Consider the following 12,076-nt stretch of genomic DNA (forward strand, 5'->3'; position numbering starts at 1 on the left):
ATGAGGACAGAGAAGCCCCCGGATGTGGATGTGGGGGGCACATACTTTCCCCATATTAATGTCTATGGATGTAGATGAGGACAGAGAAGCCCACGGAGGTGGATGTGGGGGGCACATACTTTCTCCATATTAATGTCTATGGATGTAGATGAGGACAGAGAATCCCCCGGAGATGGATGTGGGGGGCACATACTTTCTCCATATTAATGTCTATGGATGTAGATGAGGACAGAGAAGCCCCCGGAGATGGATGTGGGGGGGCACATACTTTTCTCCATATTAATGTCTATGGATGTAGATGTACAGAGAAGCCCCCGGAGTTGGATGTGGGGGGGCACATACTTTTCTCCATATTAATGTCTATGGATGTAGATGAGGACAGAGAAGCCCCCGGAGATGGATGTGGGGGGGCACATACTTTTCTCCATATTAATGTCTATGGATGTAGATGAGGACAGAGAAGCCCCCGGAGGTGGATTTGGGGGAGCACATACTTTTCTCCATATTAATGTCTATGGATGTAGATGAGGACAGAGAAGCCCACGGAGGTGGATGTGGGGGGCACATACTTTCTCCATATTAATGTCTATGGATGTAGATGAGGACAGAGAATCCCCCGGAGGTGGATGTGGGGGGCACATACTTTCTCCATATTAATGTCTATGGATGTAGATGAGGACAGAGAAGCCCCCGGAGATGGATGTGGGGGGCACATACTTTCTCCATATTAATGTCTATGGATGTAGATGAGGACAGAGAAGCCCCCGGAGATGGATGTGGGGGGGCACATACTTTTCTCCATATTAATGTCTATGGATGTAGATGTACAGAGAAGCCCCCGGAGTTGGATGTGGGGGGGCACATACTTTTCTCCATATTAATGTCTATGGATGTAGATGAGGACAGAGAAGCCCCCGGAGATGGATGTGGGGGGGGCACATACTTTTCTCCATATTAATGTCTATGGATGTAGATGAGGACAGAGAAGCCCCCGGAGGTGGATTTGGGGGGGCACATACTTTTCTCCATATTAATGTCTATGGATGTAGATGAGGACAGAGAAGCCCCCGGATGTGGATGTGGGGGGCACATACTTTCCCCATATTAATGTCTATGGATGTAGATGAGGACAGAGAAGCCCACGGAGGTGGATGTGGGGGGCACATACTTTCTCCATATTAATGTCTATGGATGTAGATGAGGACAGAGAATCCCCCGGAGATGGATGTGGGGGGCACATACTTTCTCCATATTAATGTCTATGGATGTAGATGAGGACAGAGAAGCCCCCGGAGATGGATGTGGGGGGGCACATACTTTTCTCCATATTAATGTCTATGGATGTAGATGTACAGAGAAGCCCCCGGAGTTGGATGTGGGGGGGCACATACTTTTCTCCATATTAATGTCTATGGATGTAGATGAGGACAGAGAAGCCCCCGGAGATGGATGTGGGGGGGCACATACTTTTCTCCATATTAATGTCTATGGATGTAGATGAGGACAGAGAAGCCCCCGGAGGTGGATTTGGGGGAGCACATACTTTTCTCCATATTAATGTCTATGGATGTAGATGAGGACAGAGAAGCCCACGGAGGTGGATGTGGGGGGCACATACTTTCCCCATATTAATGTCTATGGATGTAGATGAGGACAGAGAAGCCCCTGGAGGTGGATGTGGGGGGCACATACTTTTCTCCATATTTATGTCTATGGATGTAGATGAGGACAGAGAAGACCCCGGAGATGGATGTGGAGGGCACATACTTTCCTCCATATTAATGTCTATGGATGTACATGAGGACAGAGAAGCCCCCGGAGGTGGATGTGGGGGGCACATACTTTCCTCCATATTAATGTCTATGGATGTACATGAGGACAGAGAAGCCCCCGGAGGTGGATGTGGGGGGCACATACTTTCTCCATATTAATGTCTATGGATGTAGATGAGGACAGAGAAGCCCCTGGAGGTGGATGTGGGGGGCACATACTTTCTCCATATTAATGTCTATGGATGTAGATGAGGACAGAGAAGCCCCCGGAGGTGGATGTGGGGGGCACATACTTTCTCCATATTAATGTCTATGGATGTACATGAGGACAGAGAAGCCCACGGAGGTGGATGTGGGGGGCACATACTTTCTCCATATTAATGTCTATGGATGTAGATGAGGACAGAGAAGCCCCCGGAGATGGATGTGGGGGGCACATACTTTCTCCATATTAATGTCTATGGATGTAGATGAGGACAGAGAAGCCCCCGGAGATGGATGTGGGGGGCACATACTTTCTCCATTTTAATGTCTATGGATGTAGATGAGGACAGAGAAGCCCCCGGAGGTGGATGTGGAGGGCACATACTTTCTCCATATTAATGTCTATGGATGTAGATGAGGACAGAGAAGCCCCTGGAATTGGATGTGGGGGACACATACTTTTCTCCATATTAATGTCTATGGATGTAGATGAGGACAGAGAAGCCCCTGGAGGTGGATGTGGGGGGCACATACTTTCTCCATATTAATGTCTATGGATGTAGATGAGGACAGAGAAGCCCCCGGAGGTGGATGTGGGGGGCACATACTTTTCTCTATATTAATGTCTATGGATGTAGATGAGGACAGAGAAGCCCCCGGAGGTGGATGTGGGGGGCACATACTTTCCTCCATATTAATGTCTATGGATGTAGATGAGGACAGAGAAGCCCCTGGAGGTGGATGTGGGGGGCACATACTTTCTCCATATTAATGTCTATGGATGTAGATGAGGACAGAGAAGCCCCTGGAGGTGGATGTGGGGGGCACATACTTTCTCCATATTAATGTCTATGGATGTAGATGAGGACAGAGAAGCCCCCGGAGGTGGATATGTGGGGGGCACATACTTTTCTCCATATTAATGTCTATGGATGTAGATGAGGACAGAGAAGCCCCTGGAGGTGGATGTGGGGGGCACATACTTTCTCCATATTAATGTCTATGGATGTAGATGAGGACAGAGAAGCCCCCGGAGGTGGATGTGGGGGGCACATACTTTTCTCTATATTAATGTCTATGGATGTAGATGAGGACAGAGAAGCCCCCGGAGGTGGATGTGGGGGGCACATACTTTCCTCCATATTAATGTCTATGGATGTAGATGAGGACAGAGAAGCCCCCGGAGGTGGATGTGGGGGGCACATACTTTCTCCATATTAATGTCTATGGATGTAGATGAGGACAGAGAAGCCCCCGGAGGTGGATGTGGGGGGCACATACTTTCCTCCATATTAATGTCTATAGATATAGATGGAGGCCAGAGAAGCCCCCGGTGGTGGATGTGGGGGGCACATACTTTCCTCTATATTAATGTCTATGGATGTAGATGAGGACAGAGAAGCCCCTGGAGATGGATGTGGGGGGCACATAATTTCTCCATATTAATGTCTATGGATGTAGATGAGGACAGAGAAGCCCCCGGAGGTGGATGTGGGGGGCACATACTTTCCTCCATATTAGTGTCTATAGATATAGATGGAGGACAGAGAAGCCCCCGGAGGTGGATGTGGGGGCACATACTTTCTCCATATTAATGTCTATAGATATAGATGGAGGCCAGAGAAGCCCCCGGTGGTGGATGTGGGGGGCACATACTTTCCTCCATATTAATGTCTATGGATGTAGATGAGGACAGAGAAGCCCCCGGAGGTGGATGTGGGGGGCACATACTTTCCTCCATATTAATGTCTATGGATGTAGATGAGGACAGAGAAGCCCCTGGAGGTGGATGTGGGGGGCACATACTTTCCTCCATATTAATGTCTATAGATATAGATGGAGGCCAGAGAAGCCCCCGGTGGTGGATGTGGGGGGCACATACTTTCCTCTATATTAATGTCTATGGATGTAGATGAGGACAGAGAAGCCCCCGGAGGTGGATGTGGGGGGCACATACTTTCTTCCATATTAATGTCTATGGATGTAGATGAGGACAGAGAAGCCCCTGGAGGTGGATGTGGGGGGCACATACTTTTCTCCATATTAATGTCTATGGATGTAGATGAGGACAGAGAAGCCCCCGGAGGTGGATGTGGGGGGCACATACTTTTCTCCATATTAATGTCTATGGATGTAGATGAGGACAGAGAAGCCCCTGGAGGTGGATGTGGGGGGCACATACTTTTCTCCATATTTATGTCTATGGATGTAGATGAGGGCAGAGAAGACCCCGCAGATGGATGTGGAGGGCACATACTTTCCTCCAAATTAATGTCTATGGATGTAGATGAGGACAGAGAAGCCCCCGGAGGTGGATGTGGGGGGCACATACTTTCTCCATATTAATGTCTATGGATGTACATGAGGACAGAGAAGCCCACGGAGGTGGATGTGGGGGGCACATACTTTCTCCATATTAATGTCTATGGATGTAGATGAGGACAGAGAAGCCCCCGGAGATGGATGTGGGGGGCACATACTTTCTCCATAATAATGTCTATGGATGTAGATGAGGACAGAGAAGCCCCCTGAGGTGGATGTGGGGGGCACATACTTTTCTCTATATTAATGTCTATGGATGTAGATGAGGACAGAGAAGCCCCTGGAGGTGGATGTGGGGGGCACATACTTTCTCCATATTAATGTCTATGGATGTAGATGAGGACAGAGAAGCCCCCGGAGGTGGATGTGGGGGGCACATACTTTCCTCCATATTAATGTCTATAGATATAGATGGAGGCCAGAGAAGCCCCCGGTGGTGGATGTGGGGGGCACATACTTTCCTCTATATTAATGTCTATGGATGTAGATGAGGACAGAGAAGCCCCCGGAGGTGGATGTGGGGGCACATTCTTTCCTCCATATTAATGTCTATGGATGTAGATGAGGACAGAGAAGCCCCCGGAGGTGGATGTGGGGGGCACATACTTTCCTCCATATTAATGTCTATGGATGTAGATGAGGACAGAGAAGCCCCAAGAGGTGGATGTGGGGGGGCACATACTTTTCTCCATATTTATGTCTATGGATGTAGATGAGGGCAGAGAAGCCCCCGGAGGTGGATGTGGAGGGCACATACTTTCCTCCAAATTAATGTCTATGGATGTAGATGAGGACAGAGAAGCCCCCGGAGGTGGATGTGGAGGGCACATACTTTCCTCCAAATTAATGTCTATGGATGTAGATGAGGACAGAGAAGCCCCCGGAGGTGGATGTGGGGGGCACATACTTTCTCCATATTAATGTCTATGGATGTAGATGAGGACAGAGAAGCCCCTGGAGGTGGATGTGGGGGGCACATACTTTCCTCCAAATTAATGTCTATGGATGTAGATGAGGACAGAGAAGCCCCCGGAGGGGGATGTGGGGGGCACATACTTTCCTCCAAATTAATGTCTATGGATGTAGATGAGGACAGAGAAGCCCCCGGAGGTGGATGTGGGGGGCACATACTTTCTCCATATTAATGTCTATGGATGTAGATGAGGACAGAGAAGCCCACGGAGGTGGATGTGGGGGGCACATACTTTCTCCATATTAATGTCTATGGATGTAGATGAGGACAGAGAAGCCCCCGGAGATGGATGTGGGGGGCACATACTTTCTCCATATTAATGTCTATGGATGTAGATGAGGACAGAGAAGCCCCCGGACGTGGATGTGGGGGGCACATACTTTCCTCTATATTAATGTCTATAGATATAGATGGAGGCCAGAGAAGCCCCCGGTGGTGGATGTGGGGGGCACATACTTTCCTCTATATTAATGTCTATGGATGTAGATGAGGACAGAGAAGCCCCCGGAGGTGGATGTGGGGGGCACATACTTTCCTCCATATTAATGTCTATGGATGTACATGAGGACAGAGAAGCCCCCGGAGGTGGATGTTGGGGGCACATACTTTCCTCCATATTAATGTCTATGGATGTAGATGAGGACAGAGAAGCCCCCGGAGGTGGATGTGGGGGGCACATACTTTCCTCCATATTAATGTCTATGGATGTAGATGAGGATAGAGAAGCCCCCGGAGGTGGATGTGGGGGGCACATACTTTCCTCCATATTAATGTCTATGGATGTAGATGAGGACAGAGAAGCCCCCGGAGGTGGATGTGGGGGGCACATACTTTCCTCCATATTAATGTCTATGGATGTAGATGAGGACAGAGAAGCCCCAAGAGGTGGATGTGGGGGGCACATACTTTTCCCTATATTAATGTCTATGGATGTAGATGAGAACAGAGAAGCCCCCGGAGGTGGATGTGGGGGGCACATACTTTTCTCCATATTAATGTCTATGGATGTAGATGAGGACAGAGAAGCCCCTGGAGGTGGATGTGGGGGGCACATACTTTCTCCATATTAATGTCTATGGATGTAGATGAGGATAGAGAAGCCCCCGGAGGTGGATGTGGGGGGCACATACTTTCCTCCATATTAATGTCTATGGATGTAGATGAGGACAGAGAAGCCCCCGGAGGTGGATGTGGGGGGCACATACTTTTCTCCATATTAATGTCTATGGATGTAGATGAGGACAGAGAAGCCCACGGAGGTGGATGTGGGGGGCACATACTTTTCTCCATATTAATGTCTATGGATGTAGATGGACAGAGAAGCCCCTCGAGGTGGATGTGGGGGGCACATACTTTTCTCCATATTAATGTCTATGGATGTAGATGAGGACAGAGAAGCCCCTGGAGGTGGATGTGGGGGGCACATACTTTTCCCCATATTAATGTCTATGGATGTAGATGGACAGAGAAGCCCCTGGAGGTGGATGTGGGGGGCACATACTTTTCTCCATATTAATGTCTATGGATGTAGATGGACAGAGAAGCCCCTGGAGGTGGATGTGGGGGGCACATACTTTCCTCCATATTAATGTCTATGGATGTAGATGAGGACAGAGAAGCCCCCGGAGGTGGATGTGGGGGGCACATACTTTTCTCCATATTAATGTCTATGGATGTAGATGAGGACAGAGAAGCCCACGGAGGTGGATGTGGGGGGCACATACTTTTCTCCATATTAATGTCTATGGATGTAGATGGACAGAGAAGCCCCTGGAGGTGGATGTGGGGGGCACATACTTTCCTCCATATTAATGTCTATGGATGTAGATGAGGACAGAAAAGCCCCCGGAGGTGGATGTGGGGGGCACATACTTTCCTCCATATTAATGTCTATGGATGTAGATGAGGACAGAGAAGCCCCTGAAGGGGGATGTGGGGGGCACATACTTTCTCCATATTAATGTCTATGGATGTAGATGAGGACAGAGAAGCCCACGGAGGTGGATGTGGGGGGCACATACTTTTCTCCATATTAATGTCTATGGATGTAGATGAGGACAGAGAAGCCCCTGGAGGTGGATGTGGGGGGCACATACTTTCCTCCATATTAATGTCTATGGATGTAGATGAGGACAGAGAAGCCACCGGAGGTGGATGTGGGGGGCACATACTTTCCTCCATATTAATGTCTATGGATGTAGATGAGGACAGAGAAGCCCCTGAAGGTGGATGTGGGGGGCACATACTTTCTCCATATTAATGTCTATGGATGTAGATGAGGACAGAGAAGCCCACGGAGGTGGATGTGGGGGGCACATACTTTTCTCCATATTAATGTCTATGGATGTAGATGGACAGAGAAGCCCCTGGAGGTGGATTTGGGGGGCACATACTTTTCTCCATATTAATGTCTATGGATGTAGATGAGGACAGAGAAGCCCACGGAGGTGGATGTGGGGGGCACATACTTTTCTCCATATTAATGTCTATGGATGTAGATGGACAGAGAAGCCCCTGGAGATGGATGTGGGGGGCACATACTTTTCTCCATATTAATGTCTATGGATATAGATGAGGACAGAGAAGCCCCTGGAGGTGGATGTGGGGGGCACATACTTTTCTCCATATTAATGTCTATGGATGTAGATGGACAGAGAAGGCCCTGGAGGTGGATGTGGGGGGCACATACTTTTCTCCATATCAATGTCTATGGATGTAGATGAGGACAGAGAAGCCCCTGGAGGTGGATGTGGGGGGCACATACTTTTCTCCATATTAATGTCTATGGATGTAGATGAGGACAGAGAAGCCCCTGGAGGTGGATGTGGGGGGCACATACTTTTCTCCATATTAATGTCTATGGATGTAGATGAGGACAGAGAAGCCCCTGGAGGTGGATGTGGGGGGCACATACTTTTCTCCATATTAATGTCTATGGATGTAGATGAGGACAGAGAAGCCCCTGGAGGTGGATGTGGGGGGCACATACTTTTCTCCATATTAATGTCTATGGATGTAGATGAGGACAGAGAAGCCCCTGGAGGTGGATGTGGGGGGCACATACTTTTCTCCATATTAATGTCTATGGATGTAGATGAGGACAGAGAAGCCCCTGGAGGTGGATGTGGGGGGCACATACTTTTCTCCATATTAATGTCTATGGATGTAGATGAGGACAGAAAAGCCCACGGAGGTGGATGTGGGGGGCACATACTTTTCTCCATATTAATGTCTATGGATGTAGATGGACAGAGAAGCCCCTGGAAGTGGATGTGGGGGGCACATACTTTCCTCCATACTAATGTCTATGGATGTAGATGAGGACAGAGAAGCCCCCGGAGGTGGATGTGGGGGGCACATACTTTCCTCCATATTAATGTCTATGGATGTAGATGAGGACAGAGAAGCCCCCGGAGGTGGATGTGGGGGGCACATACTTTCTCCATATTAATGTCTATGGATGTAGATGAGGACAGAGAAGCCCCCGGAGGTGGATATGTAGGGGGCACATACTTTTCTCCATATTAATGTCTATGGATGTAGATGAGGACAGAGAAGCCCCCGGAGGTGGATGTGGGGGGCACATACTTTCCTCCATATTAATGTCTATGGATGTAGATGAGGACAGAGAAGCCCCCGGAGGTGGATGTGGGGGGCACATACTTTCCTCCATATTAATGTCTATGGATGTAGATGAGGACAGAGAAGCCCCCGGAGGTGGATGTGGGGGGCACATACTTTCCTCCATATTAATGTCTATGGATGTAGATGAGGACAGAGAAGCCCCCGGAGGTGGATGTGGGGGGCACATACTTTCCTCCATATTAATGTCTATGGATGTAGATGAGGACAGAGAAGCCCCCGGAGGTGGATGTGGGGGGCACATACTTTCCTCCATATTAATGTCTATGGATGTAGATGAGGACAGAGAAGCCCCTGGAGGTGGATGTGGGGGGCACATACTTTTCTCCATATTAATGTCTATGGATGTAGATGAGGACAGAGAAGCCCCTGGAGGTGGATGTGGGGGGCACATACTTTCCTCCATATTAATGTCTATGGATGTAGATGAGGACAGAGAAGCCCCCGGAGGTGGATGTGGGGGGCACATACTTTCCTCCATATTAATGTCTATGGATGTAGATGAGGACAGAGAAGCCCCCGGAGGTGGATGTGGGGGGCACATACTTTCCTCCATATTAATGTCTATGGATGTAGATGAGGACAGAGAAGCCCCCGGAGGTGGATGTGGGGGGCACATACTTTTCTCCATATTAATGTCTATGGATGTAGATGAGGACAGAGAAGCCCCCGGAGGTGGATGTGGGGGGCACATACTTTTCTCCGTACTAATGTCTATGGATGTAGATGAGGACAGAGAAGCCCCCGAAGGTGGATGTGGGGGGCACATTCTTTTCTCTATATTAATGTCTATGGATGTAGATGAGGACAGTGAAGCCCCCGGAGGTGGATGTGGGGGGCACATACTTTCTCCATATTAATGTCTATGGATGTAGATGAGGACAGAGAAGCTCCTGGTGGTGGATGTGGGGGGCACATACTTTTCTCCATATTAATGTCTGTGGATGTAGATGAGGACAGAGAAGCCCCTGGAGGTGGATGTGGGGGGCACATACTTTCTCTATATTAATGTCTATAGATGTAGATGAGGATAGAGAAGCCCCCGGAGGTGGATGTGGGGGGCACATACTTTCCTCCATATTAATGTCTATGGATGTAGATGAGGACAGAGAAGCCCCCGGAGGTGGATGTGGGGGGCACATACTTTTCTCCATATTAATGTCTATGGATGTAGATGAGGACAGAGAAGCCCACGGAGGTGGATGTGGGGGGCACATACTTTTCTCCATATTAATGTCTATGGATGTAGATGGACAGAGAAGCCCCTGGAGGTGGATGTGGGGGGCACATACTTTTCTCCATATTAATGTCTATGGATGTAGATGAGGACAGAGAAGCCCCTGGAGGTGGATGTGGGGGGCACATACTTTTCTCCATATTAATGTCTATGGATGTAGATGGACAGAGAAGCCCCTGGAGGTGGATGTGGGGGGCACATACTTTCCTCCATATTAATGTCTATGGATGTAGATGGACAGAGAAGCCCCTGGAGGTGGATGTGGGGGGCACATACTTTTCTCCATATTAATGTCTATGGATGTAGATGGACAGAGAAGCCCCCGGAGGTGGATGTGGGGGGCACATACTTTCCTCCATATTAATGTCTATGGATGTAGATGAGGACAGAGAAGTCCCCGGAGGTGGATGTGGGGGGCACATACTTTCTCCATATTAATGTCTATGGATGTAGATGAGGACAGAGAAGCCCCTGGAGTTGGATGTGGGGGGCACATACTTTTCTCCATATTAATGTCTATGGATGTAGATGAGGACAGAGAAGCCCCTGGAGGTGGATGTGGGGGGCACATTCTTTTCTCCATATTAATGTCTATGGATGTAGATGAGGACAGAGAAGCCCACGGAGTTGGATGTGGGGGGCACATACTTTTCTCCATATTAATGTCTATGGATGTAGATGAGGACAGAGAAGCCCCTGGAGGTGGATGTGGGGGGCACATACTTTTCTCCATATTAATGTCTATGGATGTAGATGAGGACAGAGAAGCCCCTGGAGGTGGATGTGGGGGGCACATTCTTTTCTCCATATTAATGTCTATGGATGTAGATGAGGACAGAGAAGCCCACGGAGTTGGATGTGGGGGGCACATACTTTTCTCCATATTAATGTCTATGGATGTAGATGGACAGAGAAGCCCCTGGAGGTGGATGTGGGGGGCACATTCTTTTCTCCATATTAATGTCTATGGATGTAGATGAGGACAGTGAAGCCCCCGGAGGTGGATGTGGGGGGCACATACTTTCTCCATATTAATGTCTATGGATGTAGATGAGGACAGAGAAGCCCCCGGAGGTGGATGTGGGGGGCACATACTTTTCTCCATATTAATGTCTATGGATGTAGATGGACAGAGAAGCCCCTGGAGGTGGATGTGGGGGGCACATTCTTTCCTCCATATTAATGTCTATGGATGTAGATGAGGACAGTGAAGCCCCCGGAGGTGGATGTGGGGGGCACATACTTTCTCCATATTAATGTCTATGGATGTAGATGAGGACAGTGAAGCCCCTGGTGGTGGATGTGGGGGGCACATACTCTCTCCATATTAATGTCTATGGATGTAGATGAGGACAGAGAAGCCCACGGAGTTGGATGTGGGGGGCACATACTTTTCTCCATATTAATGTCTATGGATGTAGATGGACAGAGAAGCCCCTGGAGGTGGATGTGGGGGGCACATACTTTTCTCCATATTAATGTCTATGGATGTAGATGAGGACAGAGAAGTCCCCGGAGGTGGATGTGGGGGGCACATACTTTCTCCATATTAATGTCTATGGATGTAGATGAGGACAGAGAAGCCCCTGGAGGTGGATGTGGGGGGCACATACTTTTCTCCATATTAATGTCTATGGATGTAGATGAGGACAGAGAAGCCCCTGGAGGTGGATGTGGGGGGCACATTCTTTTCTCCATATTAATGTCTATGGATGTAGATGAGGACAGAGAAGCCCACGGAGTTGGATGTGGGGGGCACATACTTTTCTCCATATTAATGTCTATGGATGTAGATGGACAGAGAAGCCCCTGGAGGTGGATGTGGGGGGCACATTCTTTTCTCCATATTAATGTCTATGGATGTAGATGAGGACAGTGAAGCCCCCGGAGGTGGATGTGGGGGGCACATACTTTCTCCATATTAAT

Source organism: Phyllobates terribilis, unplaced genomic scaffold (assembly GCF_046119375.1).
Source record: "Phyllobates terribilis strain yellow unplaced genomic scaffold, ASM4611937v1 Scaffold_9__5_contigs__length_417890890, whole genome shotgun sequence".
Classification (NCBI taxonomy): Eukaryota; Metazoa; Chordata; class Amphibia; order Anura; family Dendrobatidae; genus Phyllobates; species Phyllobates terribilis.